Consider the following 22,029-nt stretch of genomic DNA (forward strand, 5'->3'; position numbering starts at 1 on the left):
GACTAAAGGAGATTGCATACAAAAACTCATGGATTATGCAGAAATGGCAAAACTTATCAGAAAAATAAGAACTCAAGGCAACAAACTGTTTCAAAAAGGAATGGAAGTGGTTTATTGAGTCTTTACAAACAAACTATAAACAGATTAATAATAAATGATAATAATAAATTTTTATTTATACCCTGCCCTCCCCAGCCAAGGCCGGGCTCAGGGCGGCTAACACTGAATATAAATACAGTAAAAACATTAAAAACAAACAAACAAAAAAGATTAAGATACTGGCAGGATTATTGTAAAAACCTGCAGTTTCATAAGAGTAAATAATTAAAGTAGATGAATAAAAGAATAAGTTAAGTTAATTTAGAATATGCAGGAAATGATAAATATAAATTTAAGGAACAGCTGTAAATGTAGGAAGTAGGTCGAGTTTTGAAATATTTAAATGACTATTGAAATGTATATAATTGAAAATCACAAATATTTTTTTAAAAAAAATAAATATTTGCAGAGGAACTGCTCCCCAATGAAGCAGTGCTTTTTGATGAGAATCACACCATGGTTATGTGTGTGTGTATATTTGAGTGAACTATTGAAGAAAACCCCATCCTTAATTACATCTTTATAGAAAAGAAGATCAAAAAGAAAGCTCAGGTTGCAAGCCACAAACAAGTCAAAACATGATGCCTGAGCTTAAATAAGCATACTCTCATTGGGACTAACCTACTTTAAAAACAAACGCAGAAGAGGAGTCTTGCACTCAACCTGCTACACCTGTGGTTTTCTATCCCTGTGTGCTTTTTTAAAAAACTCCTTTCAGGAAGGTTAGTCTGCAGCATATACCGTATTTTTCGCCCCATAGGACGCACCGCCCTATAGGACGCACCTAGTTTTTTTGTGGGGGGGGGGAATAAAGAAAAAAAATATATTTCCCCCCCCCCCCAGGCACGGGGCTGGCGCGGGGGAAGCCTGAGCTTTCCCCGCCCCCAGCCCCCAGAACAGCCTGCTATCCGCAAGCCTAGGGAGCCGCGCCGCTCTTCAGCGCGCCTGAGGCTTCGAAATGCAGGCAGCTCTGCGCAACCCTCCGGAGCCCGGCGCGGCTTGGCGCCGGGCTCCGGAGGGTTGCGCAGAGCTTCCTGAAGCCTGTATTCGCCCCATAGGACGCACCCACATTTCCCCTTCATTTTTGGAGGGGGAAAAGTGCGTCCTATAGGGCGAAAAATATGGTAGATAGAGCATCAAAACAGTAGTCATGCTTGTAAATAGTCCTGTTTTCTTCAATGGTGTCTAAGAAACAACACAAAGATCACTCTCTTCCTATATACTCAGGAAACAACATACAATTCACATGATTACAGACCTGAACACTCTACTTTTTCAGAGATTTGACTGTCAACCGTATGTTATGAGTAACCACAAATGATGTATCTGCATAATACTGTATATCTGTGCATACTTTTTTTTTTTAAAAAAAGGATCTCCCCCTCACAAGAACCCTGTGAGGTACATTAGGCTGAGATACAATGACTGACCCAAGGTCACCCAGTGAGTTTCATGGTTAAGTGGGTCACTAAGTCCAACACTCTGACCACTGCAACCATACTAGCTAGCTCTCACCACACCAGATACAGAACGTGAGCTGCGTACAACTAAATTCTACCCAGAGGAGAGCCATTAAAATTAATGGACCTATGTTAGCCATGTTTATTAATTTCAATGAGTCTATTATAAGTAGAATTTACACTGGATAGGACTCATTGGTCCACTCATTGCGCTTCGAGGCCCCCAAGCCCTTCCCCTGAAAATAACTTCACACTGACACGTAATTTTAGTGTAAGTTATTGGGCAAAATTTAGGCCACAACTTTATTGATTACAGCAAAGTGAGCGGTGTTGGCTTAGGCACTGGCAACAGACTATAACTGACTCCTGCCTCTCTGGCTGGAAGTCTGAAAGGGTAAAACACCACATGAGGGAGCAACATTGATGAAGACCAACCAAAGCTCACCCTAGGGTTCCTGTGGTCCTGGCATGGCCCTAGCCCCTCAAGCGGACTTCGGACCAGATCCAGGACCCCCAGATTCCTTTACCGGAATACCCTTATTGATGGAGGGGCAAGTGATGGCTGCACCTCCCCTCCCACACACTTCAATAAGCCAATGCCTAGCCGCCAAACCTTACAAAGTTGTGACGATTGCTAAGGGGGTAGGCAAAAACCAAGTGGCTACAGCCAATCTGCCAAATGGAAATATTCCTACCCAGCCCCTGCTCCAAAGCAGGCGACCCAATCCAAAGCAAGGCCAAAGCAGCACTGCCTAAAATTAGGGAGGAAGGGCAGGTGATTGGCAGCACGAATCAAGTGCCCCCAGTTACGTCGTGCTGCCGCTTTTATAGGGCCCAGGAATTGCGCCAACCACCCCGATTGCCCCAAACAGCCTGGTGTGATCCTGGGGCCTAACGGTTAAGACTTGGGCCACGCCCGGCAACAACTCTCCCAGCGGGGGTGCCTTAGGGGCCCGAGCGCAACCATTAAGGAGGATCCCATTTGTATGACCAACATACAATGCAACATACACACCAGAACATGATGCGTTCTCAGGAAATCATTTGCATAATGAGTCAACGATTTCCATTGGTTCATATGGGAAAAACTATAATCTGTTCCCAACCATTGAATTTTGAACCCCAAATGCCCCCAAAACCACACACGAAAAAGGAAAACCCAAGGAAACCAAGGAGCTTGGTAAGCAAGGCACAGAGTTCAAAGCTCTTTTTGTGGCAGGAAGACCTGCTAGGATGAGAAAAAATAAATAAATGGAGAGTGAGGAATGGCTCCATTTATTTACCCTCCCCTCCCCCCTCCCCAGTATAAGACAGTGATCATGTAAATAAAGTGAGCACAAATTGCAAGCCCACTGTACTTAAGACTTTCAGAAAGCTTTTGGTGAAGTACCTTGCCATAGATCCTAGAGTAAGTTTAGCAGTCATTGATTTATTTTTTTTAAAGTTGTCCTCTTGCAAATCAGGAGCTCATTAAGAAACAGAAAGCAGATAGAACAAATAAATGAACAGATCTCCCAATGGAAGGTTGGAAGAGGTGGAGACCTCCAAAAATTCCACCTTGGGGCATCAGAAAAGGAATTGAAAATAAATTTGTTACTATCTTAATGCCATTATGCACAACTTAGGTCCAAGCTATCTAAAATACCACATTCCCTCATACGAACCTGCCCTGGTTTTGAGATCTTCAGGGAAGGCTAATCTCTTGGTCCCACCACCCTCATAGGCACGTTTGGTGGGGACACGGGAGAGGGCCTTCTCAGTGGCGGCTCCCCAACTTTGGAACACCCTCCCTAGAGAAGTTAGACTGGCTCCCTCCTTGCTGTTCTTCTGCTGGCAGGTGAAGACTTTCTTGTTCCAACAGGAATTTTGGCAACTGACTTCTTTTAATGAAAGTGCTGATACCATGCTGTTTTTTATTGTAATAACTGGTATGTTTTAAAGAGATTTTATAGATGTATATAGTTTTAACTCTATCAATGTTTAATTGTATTTTAAGGATTGGTTTTTCTGATTTTTAGTTCTTATTTTTATCTGTAAGGGGGAAAGGTGGGGTGTAAATAAGTATATAAATAATATTCAAATCTATGGTATGATCACACTTGGAATTCTGCATACAGTTCTGCTTAAGAAAACGGATATAGTAGAGGTGGAAAAGATTCAGAAAACGGCAACCAAAATGATCAAGGAGTTGGAGCAACTCCTCTATGAAAAAAGATTACAGCATTTGAGTCTAGAGAGAAGGCGAGCAAGAGGAATAAAATTGTGCATGGTGTGAGAGAAAGTGAATAGAGAAAAGTTTCCCTGCCAAAGCCCCTGACTCTAGGCATTGGGGCAGCCAATTAAGCTGAATGTTGGAAGATTCAGAACAGACAAAAAGGTCTTCAGATACTTCATAGTATACTATGGAAGTTGTTGCCACAAGATGCAATGAAGACCACCACCTTGGATGGCTTTAAAAGAGGATTAGACAAATTCATGGAGGATAAGGCTATCAGTGGCTACTAGCCATAATTGCCATATTCTGTTGTACACATTATGCCACAGAAAACCAGTTGCGGGAAATAGCAAGTGGAGCGAGCTAGTGAGTACTGTTGCACTCAGATCCAGCTTGAAGGCTTCCCTTCAGCCACTGTGAGAACAGGATGCTGGACCAGATGGGCCATTGTCCCACTTCAGCAGGCTCTTCTTCTGTTCTGTTCTGTTGGGTTTCTTAGAGAAACAGAATGCTCCAAGTAAGCAATGTAAATAAATCAGCTTTTTGTTAAATTTCAGCAAAATTTCAAGAGGCTTCACTGTAGAAATGCCTCCACGTATCAAGAAAGGTTTAACAAAATATGGGAATTACTTACATCGGCGAAAACATTGCCCAGTCATAACGTTTATATTGTGGTTTTTAAATGTGTATTATCAATTAAGTTAATCCCTGGCAATTCTGAAGAGAAAATATGTAAGTGAAAACTGGCCTTTGCATTTTAAACAAATGCTTAGGTGTAACCAGTGGCCCTTTAATAAACCCACTGAAAGGAATGAATCTAGTTTAGTCGTGTCCATTAATTGCAATGGTTCTACTACTCTGAGTAGGCCTAACATTGGCTACAACCCATTGCTAGTTTGTTCTTGAAAAAACATAAAAATGTTTATACTGTAATAACAACAAAAACGCTGCCTAACAGTATAGGGAAGTGGAACAGCTCCACATTTTGTAAAATGTTCAAATATTGTCGAGCATGAAGTTCAAGGAATACACTTCTTTGATTGCCCATCTTCATTGAATGCACATCAATAAAGTTATAAAACCTCATTCACTTCTCAGTTTGTAGCGGTTAAAATGAGTAAGAGGCAGTGAGAGGGAGAAGAGAAACTCATTACAAGTGGGAAACTGTACCTTGCAATGGCAACAGGGATGGCTGGAGGGACAGGCGATAACATGAGCTGGTCAGGGCTTTCAATTGTCAGAGGAGAAAACTGCCTACACTGAAACCTTTATGATAGTCTTGGCAGTGCTTGCCATTTCCTAGGTGGAGGGAAAAAGAAGCTAAGATTTGAGTGTTGGACATAGGTGAACAAAGTCAAGCAATGTTATTTCCTCTCTTTTTATGCAGGAAAGAATTTGAGCTTTCATTTTAGGGTTGCCTTGTCTTCTGAGTGCCATGTGCCAGTGGTGAGCAAGGCCAGAAGCAAAAGTGGGTGCAGCAATCAATGGAAACATTACTTTTGTACAGTAGACAAATTTCCACACACATTCAAACACTGCTTTCCATCCTCCATCTAGGACACATTCTAGCCAGGCAAGGATGAAGTGGGATGAAGTGAACCAAGACTGGTGAGGTATGCATGCTAGCAATGCAGTACCGTTTTCTAAACTGCATTGGAATATGCATTCAAGATATGTACCTCTGGAAGTATAAAAGACAGGCTGTAAAAGAAAAAAAAGTGTAAATCATATGATTGTTTTTGGATTGCTTTACAAAAATCTTTCATCCATATATTAGCTTTATGGGGGGTGGGGGGAGACATTTCCCTTTCATTGCCTTAACTAAATCTTAGCTTTATGCAAATAAACATCTGCTCTTTAAAACAATGCTGGATAAATAATCCAGATTTCCTGTGAAACAGTGAAGCAACCAAGGGTATTGCTATGTAAGTTTGGTTTTTAAATTATTTTCTCTGAGCGGCATCAAAGGTCTAATGGTGATTAATTTTATTGCTGTTCTCCTGACAATAAACATATTTCTTCAAAGGGTGAGAACCATAATTAGAGTAAATGCATACGAAGGGCATGCTACGAGCACCACACGGAATCTAAATGCCGCAGATCTAGTGAGAAAGAATGGAGACATAGCTGAGTGTCAGAGCACATACTTTGAGTGCAAGAGCTTCTAAGTTTAGTCTCTGGCTTCTCCATGTAGGTCTCTGAAATCCATGTAGGCCTTAGATCTTGGAGACCTTCTGGTCAGAAAGAACAGATGGATGTGCCTATTTCTGGTTCATCTCAGTTGTGAGTGTGTTCACATCCTGTTTGTGCATCATTCTGGATCTTGCATAAAACAACAGCAAAGAAACACACAAAACAGTTGCCTCTCAAAATGTATTTTGTACAAAATACTCTTCTTTGCACAATTTTTATCCTAAAATATGTACTTTTCCATGCAACTTCAAACATCCCAGCACATCTGTAGAAGTGCTAAAAATCAAGGAATAACTGTCCCAACCTGCATTAGTCTAGGAAGTGTGAACGAAGCTGGTTCACTTCAAAGTGTGGACCAGGGGTCACCAACCTTTCTGGGCCTGTTGGGCACATTTGCAAACCAGAGAAACTGTTGTGGGTACCACATGTGCACCACAACTGTCCCCTGCCAAGCTGTATTCTGCCCCAAGGAATCACGCCAACACCACACTTAGGTTTGCAAAAAAGAAGAAGAAGCCATTTGCTTAAAAAGGACTTCTTTTGGTGGAGAGAGAGGCAAGAGAATGCAGCAATGTGGGCATGGGGAGATGCCTTTCAAGGGCACATGGACATCCATGGCTGCCACAATGGTGACACATGACCAGAATAGCCCTACTATTCTGTGTTAACAATACTGGAACTGATGGACCAGTGGTGACAGCTACTTAAATGCATAATACTTTTGAAAAAAGAATGCCTCAAGAAAGGGAATCTATATACAAAAACACAGCTTGGCTGCTCTTAGTTCAAGCAGTAGTTTGGATTGGGGAAATAAATAACGGGAAATATGAAAGACGATTATGAAATGATGCAGTCTGTGTTCTTCCTCAGTTGCTGAGGTCTTCTGTTGTGGACATGTTTGGAGGTCCCACGTGCCCCTAAAGTCTGGCCAGCTTTTCCCCTGGGTCTGAACATTTAGAGTGACAGGCCCTGTCCTGTGGAACTCCTTGCCCACAGAGATTCTGTAGGAGTCATCTCTACTGTTTTTTATAGGTTTTCTAAAAACTATTATTTAGACAGGGCTTTTGAACCAGATTTTTTTTTGTCTACCATCTTGTACTAATGTGGCTCCCCTCCCCCCTTTCAATTTTAATTGACTTTTAATTGAAAGTTTTCAACACAGAATACAATAAAAGCCTAATCTAAATAAAACTAATCTAAATAAAAACAAAGAAGAGAGAAAAGATAGGAAAAGAAGAAGATAAAAAGCCCTCTATAGAGGTTGTATCTTAACCCTTATTTCACACAAAGAAGAGTCAGGTTTTTATTGGGAGCCACCCAGAGTAGCTGGGGAAACCCAGCTAGATGGGTGGGGTATAAATAATTTATTATTATTATTATTATTATTATTATTATTATTATTATTATTATTTGATTGTTTCTTAAATTTGTATACCATCCTTTATCCAAACATCCCAGGGTGGTTCACAACAGAAAAATACAAAAGGTGATGGGTTTGATCTTGTTCTTGTAATAGTGTGTTTTTAGTCTGTTTACTGCCTTGTGATATTTTATATAAAACTGTGGTTGATTGGTATTTAAAATGGAAAGATTTAAAATAAAAAATGATAGAGGAAAAACTGATGTTTTAGGTACTCCACAGTGCCTTCATGGGAAGGATTTGGTTAGTTCAGATAGATTATTGGCAATGTAACACTGAACATGAATACTGAAGCATGTGGCAAGAGCATTTCTTGTGATGGTGTCTTATTTCTGGTCAGAAAGTATTGTTTGCATTAACTTTGTATTTGAGGAATGCTAGATATTTGTGGATGTCACACACTCTGAAATTATATCATTGCGGTGTGGGAATTAACAGATGTACAACAAAAGTGAATCCCATAAGCCTCTGTGGTAGCTTAGAAACTTCTGTTGCAAAAGCTGGACAGATGAACACCCAACAGTGGTCTGCAGATGTCACTGCCCTTTCTGTTTTCGAACACATGGCTTATAATCACCAGTCTTGTTTACACTCCTGTTTGGACTGCTTTTATTAATCTATACATTTAAATAAGGATTGTTGGAGTGTTCGGGTTGTTAATGTGGGCAGGCAATGTTTTTGTTTTGTTTTTATTTTGTTCTGTTGTTCTGCTGCATTAGCTTTTTTTAAAAAAAGAAATTTAAAATAAAATTAAAAGAGAGTTAAGGATCTCTGGGCCTAAAAAATGCAAGTTCCTTCTAATCTTTACAAATATTTTTCATTACATTTATTAATGTACATTTATTAATACATTTCATTTACATTTATTAGCACAACATGTTCAATCACAGCATTTTATTTATTTATTTATTTTTAAAAAAGAAATGGGGCTTTGTTTTAAAGTTTTGTATGTTCAAGATTAGGCAAAGTTATACAACTCTTCTTGGAAAAAAATCGATGAGATATTTATTATCATTTATATTAATCTATTTGTGATATAATGAGGAGAACGGCTGACCTCATTGCCCAGCAATGCAGGATGTGTGTGAAGTGACAGACTAATTTGACTACTGGAAGTTTCACTGTAAGCTAATTACATGTGGTAATTTAGTCTGGAGGAAGACCAACTTGAAAGCGAATCCAATTTAACGGTGGGGAGATTGTTATAAGAAACATCTCATTGTGAACTCAGAAGGCCCTTAAAGTGCTAATTTTTCACTTCAATAACCAGATTGCTGCAGCTAGGATTTGAAAATTGCTTAATATTCACAGTGTATTACTGGCACTAAGAGGAAACAGAAAGTAAGAGAGTAGGGACTTTTTAAATTCCAATTTTATGTGGGCTATTAAAATGGCTGAGAGGAATTAGTAATATGCATTTTAGAAATTTCGCATAGCTTGCATACCAAACTTAGTAGGATTAATGGTAATAGTAAATAAATTATATATAACATGTCATGATGGGCAGACTCCATCTATCATGTATAGATTTGAAAGAGTCCCATTAAACTGGATTAATTTGGAGAATGTCCACTGGACATTTGAAATCAATTCAATTTTATATACCTGTTATTTCAAATCAGAGAGGCTTCCAGGCTTTGGGGGATACCCATACTTAAAACCAAACCATTCCAGATTGACTCAGACATCAAGGAGGGATGTGGGATAGCTCCAAAATTGTTCTGGGAAATGGCTGCATGAAATCTTGCATCAGACTGACCTTCACTCACTAACAGAAGAGGTAAGTCCTTCCACATGTTGATCTGTCTGTTTCATCAAAGAGGAAATATACCTGTGATAGCATCATCTTAGGATTTAGAGGTACTTAGTTCAGGTATGGGAAACCTGTGGCCCTCCAGATGCTGCAGAAGTACAACTTTGATCATCCCAAGCAAGCATAGCCAATGGTCAGGGACAATGGAAGTCGTAGTTCAGCAACAGCTGGAAGGACAAAGATTACCTACAACTGATCTAGTTGGTCACCCTTTTAGCTCAGTGACAGGGCTCATGCAGTGTTGAGATTCAAAAGAGAACAGGGATCCTGCACCTTTAATAGTGAACAGAGCAGGGAATTATAGCAGACATAGCTTGTCATGAAAACTAGACCTGTTGAAATTCCCTCTTCTGCACATCTATTACAGATGCAGGAGCCTGATCTTCTTTTGCATCTGGCCCCCTTTGCATTGTACCCAGAAGATCTCAGTTACAATCCCTGGCATCTCTTGTTAAAATAATTAGGGAGCAGATGGAAAATATATTTGTCTGCTTGAGACCTTGTGGAGCTGCTGCCAGTCAGAGTAGGCAAAACTGGACTATGTTTTTAGCTAAAGTGGTACCTCAGGTTAAGAACAGTTTCAGGATAAGAATGGACCTCCAGAACGAATTAAGTTCTTAACCCGAGGTACCACTGTACATGAAATCACATATAGTGGGGAACACTATCTAAAAAGCCAATCTCCACCAAAAAACCACCACAATCGCTCCCTCAAAACCTCCTTTTCAAACCCCAACTCTCCACAGGCCTCAAAGGTTGGTGCAAAGGCTCATGGGATGGCAGTTGCAAGGGCTCCTGGAACTGCTAGCTGTTTCACCACTCTTTTCAGTCCACTTTTGTCCTTTTCATACCTTTTTACAGTTTTAATCAATTTATTTAATTATTTCCCAGTTTTGTGCGAGTCGAACGTGCATAAGTGGTGAGACGCCTGTATGTTTTTACACTCATAAATTTTGACGCTCCTCTATTTGAAGGACTGTTCAGTCCAAGTATGGTATAAATATAACACTAAGAAGTGAGCAGTGGCGGAGCTTCACGCTCTGGCACTGGGGGGGGGGGTAGAGAGCAGGCGGGGGCAAGACTGGTGTGCGTCCCGGGGGCATGGTGCACCACCCACAGGGGCATGGCACACGCCCAGTGTGGGTGGGGGCACAGCCGCGATGGCACCCTACCGGGATCACGCTGCCAGGGTGGTGCACTCCCCCCGCACTCCTCTTCCTCTGCCAGTGGAAGTGAGAACAGGCTGGGCTGGGGTCTTGAGGTTGCCCATCAACAGGTAGGAGACTGAGCAGACTCACAGATCACCTGCTCACAATCTTTCCCACTCTGGTGAGATGTATTTCTATTTAAATTGCAATACACATAAAGCATATGCACATTTAATGACAAAACATTTTTTGTTCTCTCCAGTGCTTTTTCTTTCTTTCTGGGGGCACTCAAGGGTACATAGTAGCGGCACCCCCCGCCCCCAAGAAAAGCACTGGTTAAAAATCTGCCACTTACTGAAATACCTTCATGGTGAGTGCTGGCACCTTTTTTTTTTCCCCTAGAAGAAAAGCTCTGTTTTTCTCTTTCCCTTTTCCTAGTGATGCTTCAATGGCCACCTACTCTATACTAGACTGAACCAATGGATTAAATTAAATTACATTAATTAATTATTAAATGAATAAAAGTTCAACCTGGTACAAGGCGTCTTCTTATTTTTCTTTCATTTTTAAAAAACAAAGAAGCAAATAAGTCTCACTTGCCCTGAATTTCTTTAGAGCAGTGCGCTTTTTTTTCTTAAAAAAATGTTTAGGGGTACTCTCATTTTGACTCTAGAAAATCACCATTTTATAGTTCAAATCGGGGAAAATAAATACAGAAAATGGACAAAAATACAAAGATTAACACAATGTTTAGGGGTATGCGTACCCCCAGAAAAAAACACTGCTTTAGGGTGAGTGTCATTCTTTGAAAGCTTAGCCCCAACAGAAAAGTAGCTAGAAATTAAAGTTTTAGAGCAGCATACCAGGCTACATCATGTCAGTATGTTGAGGCTACTATGAATGTTGCTGCATTTAAGTATGCAAGTACCCTCCCAGAAACCAATGTCCCCACTGTGGAAGGACGTGTGGATCTAGAATTGGCCTCCACAGTCACTTACGGACTCATTGTTAAAACTGTGTTTATGGAAGACAATCTTACTCGGTTACGAGTGATCGCCAAAGAAGAAAGAGACCCTCTCTCAGTGGGCTATTGCAAACACTCATTTTTTTCCTCTTGAGCAAATTCTTACTTCTGTGTGTTCCGTCTTTAACTTTCGTTTATGATCTCCAAGACATATTAAATTAATTTTAATAGCACAATATTTTCATTTGTACTCCCAGGCAACGCAGATTAAACTAATTTATTTAAAAGATACAGTTTAGTGTTTTTTGTTATTAGATGCTAGCACAGGACAAATACAAAGTCATTTGTTCACACATAATGTTTTATCTTGATCGCTCCAACAAAAGGGCTTTGTTTCTCTTGGTGCAGAAGGCTTATAGAGCAATAGCCGTGGCTGCACAAAGATTCCATGGGGGGGGGACACACTCACAGTTTCTTAATTATGAGCGTATATGGCGCCTACAGGGTTACACGGGCAGAAATTAAATGTCTCTGTTCTCAAGGAACCTGCAATCTGAAATAGTCAACTGGGGAAAGCAATGGTGGTGGCTACTGTATGGGGCAAATGGGGCACTGCTGCACCAAGCTCAGTCTGGTCACAGAGAACCCCCATCTGTATGCTTCCTTCCTTTCATAGGACATTGCATGTGACACTGGTTGTCAGCCTCCTCATCCATCTGCCATTGGCTCTGCCTCCTCTTGGTCTCCCTACCTTCCCACTGGGCACCAGTCTCCACTAGTAGAGAGGGAGAAGCCAAGGGACTAAGCGGAGGAACGTGGGTAAATGCCGTTACAGGTGCTTAACAACTGCTTACAGTTTGAAATGAGGATTGAGAATTTTAGGCTATATGGGCCACATTCAGGAATTACAGTGGTACCTCGGGATGCGAATGGGATCCGTTCCGGAGCCCTGCTCGCATCCCGAACGGAACGCAAGACGTGATGGCATGTCTGCGCATGCGTGGGTCACGCTTCGCTGCTTCCATGCATGTGTGACGCCATTTTAAGGGTCTGCGCATGCGCGAGCGGCGAAACCTGGAAGTAACACACTCCGTTACTTCTGGGTTGCTGCGGAGTGCAACTCGAACGAGGTATGACTGTACATTAAACGTATATGTACGGGGCAGGGCTGGTCCAAGACATTTTGTCACCTGAGGCAAACCACAGGATGCCTTCCTGACCAGGGAAGAAGGTGTGAGTGAAGTTTCCCATCATGAATAAGGGAGGAATAAAGATCTACATCAGAAACAAGGGTGGGACTCTTGCCCAGCAGCACCTCCTATTCATGGAGAGGCTGCTGTAGGGAAAACTGTAGGCAGGCTGCCAAGGAGGCAGAGGATCCAGCCTCCAAGGACTGTGCTGCAGCTGTCGCTGCTACTACAGCAGCAGCAATGGGTGATATATTCTTTGGCGGCTGGATCTGCTGCCCCTGTGGATCCTGCCGCCTGAGGCAATCAGCTCACCTTACCTCATTGGGTGGGCCAGCCCCGGGTGGCAGAATGAATGCACTAACCCCACTCTCGAAGTTGCATGCCCCACAGTTCCAAATGCCCATGCATAGAGCAGAGTGTCTGCAAAGCCAAGGGGAACCAATGCACCAGTAGAGGTTCGTACATTAGATCAAACTGGGTGCTTCTCCACTAACCTCATTCTGCCCACCTGTCTGGCTTCTTACAACCACTGTTGGGGTGGCTTATTTGTCCTTAGTCTCAGTGTTGCAATTTGTAGAGCCCAACAGGGAGGAGGAAGGGGACACACTAGGATTACAGGCAGGCAAGCATTGATTTATGCATGTTCAATTGCTGTGTAACTGCAACTGCACACATTGTGGCAACCTGGAAGTGGCCGGAAAACTCTAAGTGGCATACAAACAGTATATCGTTCAAACATTAAACCTAAAACATAACCGAAAAACAGTAAAACAGCTGTATAAAAAGCCAGTGTGGGACAGTGGCAGCTATTCTCAACCTTGGGTCCCCAAAGGTTGTTGGACTACCTAGCTAGCAGGACCAGTGGTTAGCATGTCTGAGCAAGACCTGACCAAATTCCCACTCAGCCTTGAAGCTCACTGGGCAACATTGGCTCAGTCAATGTCTCTTAGCCTAACCTACCTCATAGGGTTATTGCAAGGATAAGATGAGGAGGGGGGTGGGGGGGCGACAACAACAACAATATGCCACCTTGAGTTCACTGGAGAAAATGGTGAGATATAAATGCAATGAACAGAATTATAACTAAATAAATAACATGGGGAAAGCAAGCTAAACAGAAACTCAGAGGAGTCAAATACATAAAACAGGGCATGAACATATGGGTTGGGGAAAGTCTGGGCAAAATGTGCAAGATTTCTGAAGCAACTGAAATGCATATGGGAGAGGGAAGGGAATTGACAGTGCAAAGGGGTAATGGCAGAACATGTTGATTCTTTGGTCCCTGTGAGATTCTGCAAGGTGTGGTACCATGAGTATTATAAACTACTTTGAGTTTTTTTCGACAATCAAGTGGCATATAAACTTTACTGAACAAACATTTATGTATTTATTTATTTAAATATTATTTCTCCAAATAATCTAGTCATTTTATAGGTCTATACAGGGGCAGGTAGTCTTCAGGTAACCTGGTCCTGAGTTGTCCAGGGTTTTGTATGTTAACAACACGGCTCAGTAGCTGACTGGTAGCCAATGCTTTTGACTCTGGCTGCTTAGTCAAGGTTTCTGACAGAGGCCTTTCCCACCACTTATGCTACTGTCACTCCACAAGTGGTGGTTGGCAGAAGCCAGCAGGACAGTGAAGAGAGATACCTTCACCCAACCCTAGAGCAGCCTGTCCTCCCCACTGCACAGAGAGGGTTTGGATTGTGCCTCAGAAATTAAAAAATTTCCTGCTCCTCTCGTTGTTATAAACAGCACTCTCCATTGGCTCCCATGAGATCAACATAAATGATGTTCTGGATAAAATGAATACAGCGATCAAAAGCTATTATCTAATGGGGAAAGGAGAAAGAAAAGCTAGCTAAGATACCAAGGAGGTAGCAGTGTTAGTTTGCTGCAACAAAAACAGAGTCCTCTTGTGACACCTTAAAATACTAGCAACTTTTAATACGGCATAAGCTTTCATGGGCTAGACTCCATTTCATACCATAATAAAATTTGTTAGCCTTTAAGGTGCCACAAGCCTCTTGATTGTTTCTGTTGCAGCGGAAATACATAACCTTAATCTCTGAGCCTGGATTTTCTTTTCTGTGAAATTCACCCAGCAGCTCCTGTCACCATGCAGTTAAAGAAAGATACCCCTTGGTAGCCAATTCACATCACGTTGGGAAAGCCACTAGCAAGCCTCCAATTCATTGCTTTCTAGTCTCCAGATCTATGCAATTTACTTGTGAGCACTGAACTATAACCACCTATCATCCATCCTGATTGTGTTATTGTGAATTCAATCATTGTATCACTTATATTTATCTTAGGGAAATTGTCACCTTCGAAAGCCGAGTGACTGGCAAGATCTATTACATTACACAAAACATCACCTGAAACGCCAAGCAATGTAATATATGTTATAGACTGCAAGTGCTCTGGGAAAAACATCTATGGACTCCTCCCCAGCTTATTGGTAGGGCACATGCTTGGCGTGCAGAATGTTCAGCATCCAGTTCCTGGTATCTCCACCTATAGCATTCTCATCTTCAGAGCAGCTGCCAGCCAGGGTAGGCAATACTGCACTCAATGAAGCAATTCAATTTAATAAAGCCATTTCAGAAATCACGTCAGCAACTAAAATGTTGACAGTATATTGCAAGTTACTGTAATTTAGATGACCACAACCTGTTAGGTTTGGGGAAACTGTCTAATCCTGAGTTATCAGAAGAAGGAGAAACATTTTGGCCCTTCATCCTAAGATGTCATGGCCTTAATTTTAAACTATCCCCTATGATTTCAATTATCGGCAAGCAGAAATAATGAGTTGAGACACCCTATATGCATAGAGCAGGGCCACAATTGAAATATGCGCAGGGTTGATATTATTTGCAAACTAACTGGTTTGTGAGTTCCCAGAATTCTTTGGGGGAAGCCATGGCTGTTTTAAGTGGTATCCTAATGCTTTACATGTATGTTGTGAATGCAGCCTAGGACATGCCTCCTCTTGCCTCTGCCTGCAAATTTACTCACCAGACACCATACAGTAGGTTGGGGAGTGTATTAATGTTAATGATAGCCTCTCCTTTTTCAAGAATGAATCATATTTTGCATTCCATGCTTGTCTCAACTGTCTCCAAGTCACTGAAATTATGCTCTCGTTTTGAATATGATCTCATATTTATTATGAAGTATCTGGAAAGATTAAAACACAATAACTTGCAGGGAAACATAAAACTGTGCTGGCATTAACTCCTGCATATGATTACAGTGGTATACAAATTATTGTTTCCTTTGACAAAAGAATCAATGAAATGGATGTTTATGTAGTCTTATTTCTTCAGCATAACAATGTGATACTATCTATATTTTGCTTGGCTATTGTATTCGTTATTAAATTTTCAAACAGTAATACCCCCCCCCCAAAAAAGTTAAAAATTCACAGGCGGTTGTAAATACAAAATAGCTGTAAGATGGAAACTCAAGGGATCACTAAATTATGCATTACTTACTGTGGGTTGCCCCCCCCTTTTGACCAGACTATTCAGTGCAGACTGTTAAGTGCAGTGCCACCTATAAATAAGTAAACTTGATGGTCCCGTTTTATTCTATTTTCACTAGGAAAATAAATCCACATGCTCAAATTTAAAAATAATATCCATTGGCTCTGAGAAGGGATGAGGAACACTACTGGCACGCCAGATGTCATTGGATGGCCAGTGATCATGGATGATGGGAACTGTAGTCCAACAACAAAGAGGAAGGGCTATTACCATAATGACAATAGGAACAGGGAGAAAATTAAATTCATTTCACATTTAAAGGCAAATTTACCTAATTCATACTTTGCAAAAACAGTACGCAAACCAAAACACAGCCACCCTTTGAGATTCTCAAATCTCCAAATTTTGCAATGCAGTTCTCCAGCCAAGTACATGCACTGTGCTAGGTTAAAGCATGCACAGAAATGCATGCATAAGTGAAAATTACATATGAAAATACATTATACAGTGGTACCTCGGGTTACAGACGCTTCAGGTTACAGATGCTTCAGGTTACAGACTCCGCTAACCCAGAAATAGTACCTTGGGTTAAGAACTTTGCTTCAGGATGAGAACAGAAATTGTGTGGCGGCGGCGCGGCAGCAGCAGGAGACCCCATTAGCTAAAGTGGTACCTCTGGTTAAGAACCGTTTCAGATTAAGAACGGAGCTCCGGAACAAATTATGTTCCTAACCCGAGGTACCACTGTACTAGGGAAAATATGCTTTACAAAAACGTGAATATTAGAAGAACTTCAATTTTCATATTTTTTTTAAAAAATTGCAAACTTAAGTTGAAATTTATTATTGTTGTTGTTGTTGTTTGAATTTATATACCGCCCTATACCCAGAGGTCTCAGTGTGGTTCACAGAAGTGTGTGTGTGTATGCATCTAGTGCTCTAAGTGAGTAGGTGGTGGCAGGCCCTGAACTCACACCTGCCTTTTTGTAAAGCATCTGAGGCAGACCTGTGCGTGTGTGTGTCTCAACTGATTTTATTCTTGTTTCATCACCGTGTCTTTTCTCGTGACATTAGCTTGCTTTAATGGCTTTCTAAAAAAACATTTTGTTAGTTGTCTTTTTGTTTTTAAAGACAGAAAAGAGGGATGTAAAATATGCATTATTTGTTACCCCCTCTCCCCACTCCCAGAGCAGAATGTTGGGAAAGTCTAGAAACCAGTATTAGTTGCATGTCACTGGTGGCGAAATGGTAAGTGGCCAGCAGAGGGAGACAGTTAGGGCTATAGGGCTAGTCTAGGCCTTTGTCAAGGTCACTGGGCCAGACACAGCTGTCCTTACAACAGATACACACATGTCAAAAGGAGTGAAAAATTTAATGTGTGAACACTCAGTAATGTGAAGAACTGGACTTAGGACTGGAAAGTTGAGAAACTGAGAAAAACTGCAGTGGATTCATGTGTTCATAATGGAAAAACATGTGTACTTCATTTGTAGCTCCAGAGAAGAAAGTAAATGATCCGAGGATCATGATCTGAGGATATCCCAGGACCCTAATCTGTGTTCCAAAGCTTTCAAAACAACATAGGCAAATATACATTGGCTTGAGATAGTTAAATTGGTTGAGCTTGAGGCTCTTAATCTCAGGGCTGTGGGTTCAAGCTTTGGGCTTTGGGGAAAAGATTCCTGCATTGCAGGGGGTTGGACTAGATGATCCTTGCGGTCCCTTCCAACTCTATGGTTCTATGATTGGATTATGATCAGTGTTATCCTGAGCTACAGCAATAAATCTGCAGTTATGTATCAAGATATGTCATGTACAATGTAGTTGAGATTCCTGCATCGCCAAGAGGTTGGACTAGATGACTCTCAGGCTCCCTTCCAAATTCTACAATTCTGTGATTCTACATGAAAGCTCTTTGTGGCAAAAATCCTTCAGTACAGTGGTACCTCAGGTTACATACGCTTCAGGTTACATATGATTCAGGTTACAGACTCCGCTAACCCAGAAATAGTGCTTCAGGTTAAGAACTTTGCTTCAGGATGAGAACAGAAATCGTGCTCCAGTGGCATGGCGGCAGCAGGAGGCCCCATTAGCTAAAGTGGTGCTTCAGGTTAAGAACAGTTTCAGGTTAAGTACAGACCTCCGGAACGAATTAAGTATTTAACCCGAGGTACCACTGTATGTCTTATTATAGAATTGCTTGAAGGAGGGGATGTGTAAGAGGATAGGGGCAAGAGAGCATGAAGCTTGCTAAATAATCAAGCCAAATACATAGCAGTCTGGAAGGCGGAATTAAGGTCAAAAGTCTAAGAGGAATGGAACCACTGGCTGAAATGAAGAGTTCATCATGTGTACTGTACCATATTTAGGCCCCATGATAGGGGAGGAGGAAAGAACTTCGATACAGGGGTCATGTGAGGGACACTTCACAGAAATATTGCATTAAGGTTGGGAAGTGGAGAAATATGTTCCTTTTAATGCATCACCCACAGTAATGGGCATATATAACGGCAACCTGTACTCCCCCCCAGTTCTTTCAGAGTCTGCTTTTCAGAGTGTAATATAATGGAGACTAAAATACATTTCACAGCAATCTTTTTTTGGTCTCACGCATCAGGATAACTGTGGTACCTTTTTGCTTCCCAATTCTCCGCCCCCACCCAACAGACACTAAGAAAATCAGTGCACAGAACACTTTGGCCTTTAACCAATGCTAGTTCTACTCAGATTAGACCCGCTGAAGTTAATGTACATGGTCCACTTAGATCCATTAATTTCAGTGGGTCTACTATGAGTAGAGCTTTGTTATAAAGTGAAACTTACTAAGAATAAAGCCCAACAATGCTGTGCAAAATGTTGTTTAAAAGGGTTGTGTATGATATAGGTATCAGAAGTCTCAGAGTGTGAACGTCAATCAATTTTGACACAATTAAGTCCCCATTGCATGAGGCTTGACTTGCCACTCTGAGAGGAAAACTTTTTTAAAAATCCACCCCCATATGGATGCAGACCTTGACCATTCAACTGAGAGCGTGTAAAACCTCCCCAATTATTTTTGCAGATATTTTCTCCTTGCCTTGAAATAGGCATCTGTTTGGGGATCTTCCAAAACAGGATATGTAGTTTTCACAAAAATAAGGGTTTCCCCTCCCCCCCAAAAATGGTTACTTACTGTGGTCTTTTGGTGTTTTTTAAGTCAGAATGCAATAAATGGCTTGCCATTTCAATTAGAGCAGGGCTATTGGGTGGCGCTTTGGGTTAAACCACAGAGCCTAGGACTTGCCGATCAGAAGGTCGGCAGTTCGAATCCCCACGACGGGGTGAGCTCCCGTTGCTTGGTCCCTGCTCCTGCCAACCTAGTAGTTTGAAAGCACGTCAAAGTGCAAGTAGATAAATAGGTACCGCTCTGGCGGGAAGGTAAACGGCGTTTCCGTGTGCTGCTCTGCTTCACCAGAAGTGGCTTAGTCATGCTGGCCACATGACCCAGAAGCTGTACGCTGGCTCCCTCGGCCAATAAAGCGAGATGAGCGCCGCAACTCCAGAGTCGGTCACAACTAGACCTAATGGTCAGGGGTCCCTTTACCTTTTTATTGCTCCTTACCATTTGACCTTCCAATATCTGACAATTCTCCTCACGGTGCAATAAAATCTTCCATAACCATTTGTGGGTGCATATATCCAGACTAACAGCGCATTATTTTCTATGAAAGCCTGACTTATACATAATAAAATAAATAAATCTGTAGCTTTGTTTAAGACACGTCCCTAAAACTAGACATATGTGACTTTCACCCCCCTTCTCCTCCCAAATATTTTTTTACATATCTGTCAATGGACTGTCCAAAGCACGTCAGCTCTGCAAAGGGAAATACCCACAAACAGAAATCTTATAATAATGATTTTATATTTGAACAATAAATGTTAGAGTAGGCTATAACTACACTCTTTTTAATTTCTTGTGAAAGGGTCTTTCTATACTTCTACACTTCTATTTTATTGTAGTATCTCTGGAGGCTGGGGGGGGGTGTTAGGAGATGCTGCCATATAATGTTGCCATCTTTCAGCAATTATGGAATCATGTGCTCATAAAACCACTTTTTCTTACATTTCTGAAATATACGGTATGCATCCTCAGTATTTTCCATTTGTGTGGAATATGTTTGTGCATAGTCCCACTTTCTGTGTGGCGGGGTTAGCAGGCACTGCCCTATGAATTTTAATCTGTCAGGCTCAGCGTTGCACTGAGAAACTACTCAGGCAGACACTGGTATTGTTTCAACATATTACCCATGGCAGCGATCACTGGCTGAAAGTAAAATGTAATCGTGATAACTTTTCATGTGCTTGTTGCAGTATTGTGAATTGAATTCTACTGCTTGGAGAACTCCTGGACCCTATGAGGAGAGTTTTTTGATCTAGCTGTTTATACACTTTCTAAACAAATAAGTAAGAACAGAAGTATTGCTGTTCTGAGACACATGGATCCTTTTCACAGCTCAGCTGAATTGCTCACATGATGTCTGGGGGTTGTACCTCCCAGACCCAGTTGCCAAATTCTGATTCCAAAACAGACTCACCAGATCAACACCTCCTGAATTAATGTGTGGGTCAGACTTGAGTGCTGCTTCACAATTCATAGCCCCAGATAATGTCTTACAAAGTGATGCAAGGGAAGGGCTATTTCCTCCCTCTTTACTTTGCTACACATTGTGAAAATGGGGCACACATGCCCGGTGGAAGTCATAGGATAGAATGAAGTCCTCTTGTTGGCAAAGACCACCATGTCTCAATAAGGATACTGCCCCCAAGGGACAGCCATATATTTCCTCCGCATACAGTGTTCCTGTGAGATTGTTTCAAGACGCACATGTTTGAATTCCCAGAGCATCCCAACACCCTACATCTCACTGCATTTTCTGATATGGATTGTACTTAAGGAGTAATTCACTGCACCTGGATGCAACACAAACTGAAAGATGAAAGTGTATCTGAAGATGTGTGCATGCATCCGAAAGCTTATACCCAGAACAAACTTAGTTGGTCTCTAAGATCCTACTGGACAATTTTTTAATTTATTTTGACTGTGTCAGACCAACAAGGCTACCTACCTGATTCTTGAAAGATGAGATGTTATTTATTGTGTACCAATAGAAGCTTCTGCCTAAATCCCTCCAAACTCTTGTAAATTAATAAATATTTCTAGTTTATCAAAGAAGTGTATTAGGGGTGTTCTGCTCATCTCAACACAATATAAAATTTCAACTTGTACAATTATTCAGATTGTGTGTGTGTGTGTGTGTGTGTGTCAAAAGGCTAAGAAGGAGTAGCATCAGTGATGTTAAGTTAACTATGTATCATCTCTCCCTCCTCTCTCCTCTCTCTCGCCTTAATAGCAGATTCTCTTGGGATTATAAACATATTAGGCTATTAAATTCTCAGCAGTTTACTATAAATAGCTCACATTACAGTGGATTCAAGACCCATAAATCCATTTCTACTGGGATCCATAATACACAGCACTAAATTGGTGTGTTTTTACTTCCACTGCGCAGTCTAATAGATTCACATGTGTACTGAGAAAGTAGAACAAAAATAGTGCTCTATTACCAAAATTGGAGAAAATGTTCAAATCACACAGGAATTCGAACCCTCACTTTTTCACTTTTCAAAATTGCAGAAGCTTAAAATGGGAGCTGTTGGATACAATTTCCAAAATGGTACACATTTTTCCCCCCAGCAACAGAACAACCTTGTAAACTTGGCTGCTGGGAAAGATAATTCCCCAGCTGTTGATGTTTTGAAGCATTGTCAGCCATTTCAGTTCACATTACATGGGAGACCAGGCATTTATAAACACATATGTATAAGGAAATGTAGTATTGTATACACACCAGGGCTAAATCAAACCCAGTGACCTCCTAGCCTGAACGCTGTCTACTTGCCATGTATTCTATAGTAGTCTGTCTTTTGCTTTGTTTTCACAGTCCCCAGGAGGAACTAAACATAGGCCGTTTATTGAACCACAAGTGCCCTAACATGG

At 41.4% G+C, this 22,029-nt stretch overlaps 1 protein-coding gene and 1 long non-coding RNA gene across 3 annotated transcripts in view; one reads left to right on the forward strand and one right to left on the reverse strand.

The window, feature by feature from the left end:
- The window catches only part of LOC310754396, a 215,624-nt gene that overhangs the window by 80,719 nt on the left and 112,876 nt on the right, over positions 1–22,029 (reverse strand). The gene's annotated exons all lie outside the window — the stretch shown is intronic.
- LOC310754334 (uncharacterized protein) overlaps positions 1–22,029 on the forward strand; it is a 79,410-nt gene that overhangs the window by 36,936 nt on the left and 20,445 nt on the right. The window contains exon 1 of one of the 2 annotated variants that reach the window (XR_014543709.1): positions 5,167–5,387. The exons of the other annotated variant lie outside the window; for it this stretch is intronic. The gene's annotated coding sequence lies outside the window, so the exon portion shown is untranslated. Of the gene's footprint in view, positions 1–5,166; positions 5,388–22,029 lie in introns of those variants that run through there. 2 annotated transcript variants of the gene reach the window in all.

The sequence above is a fragment of the Podarcis filfolensis genome, assembly GCF_964270895.1.
Source record: "Podarcis filfolensis genome assembly, chromosome: Z".
Lineage (NCBI taxonomy): Eukaryota > Metazoa > Chordata > Lepidosauria > Squamata > Lacertidae > Podarcis > Podarcis filfolensis.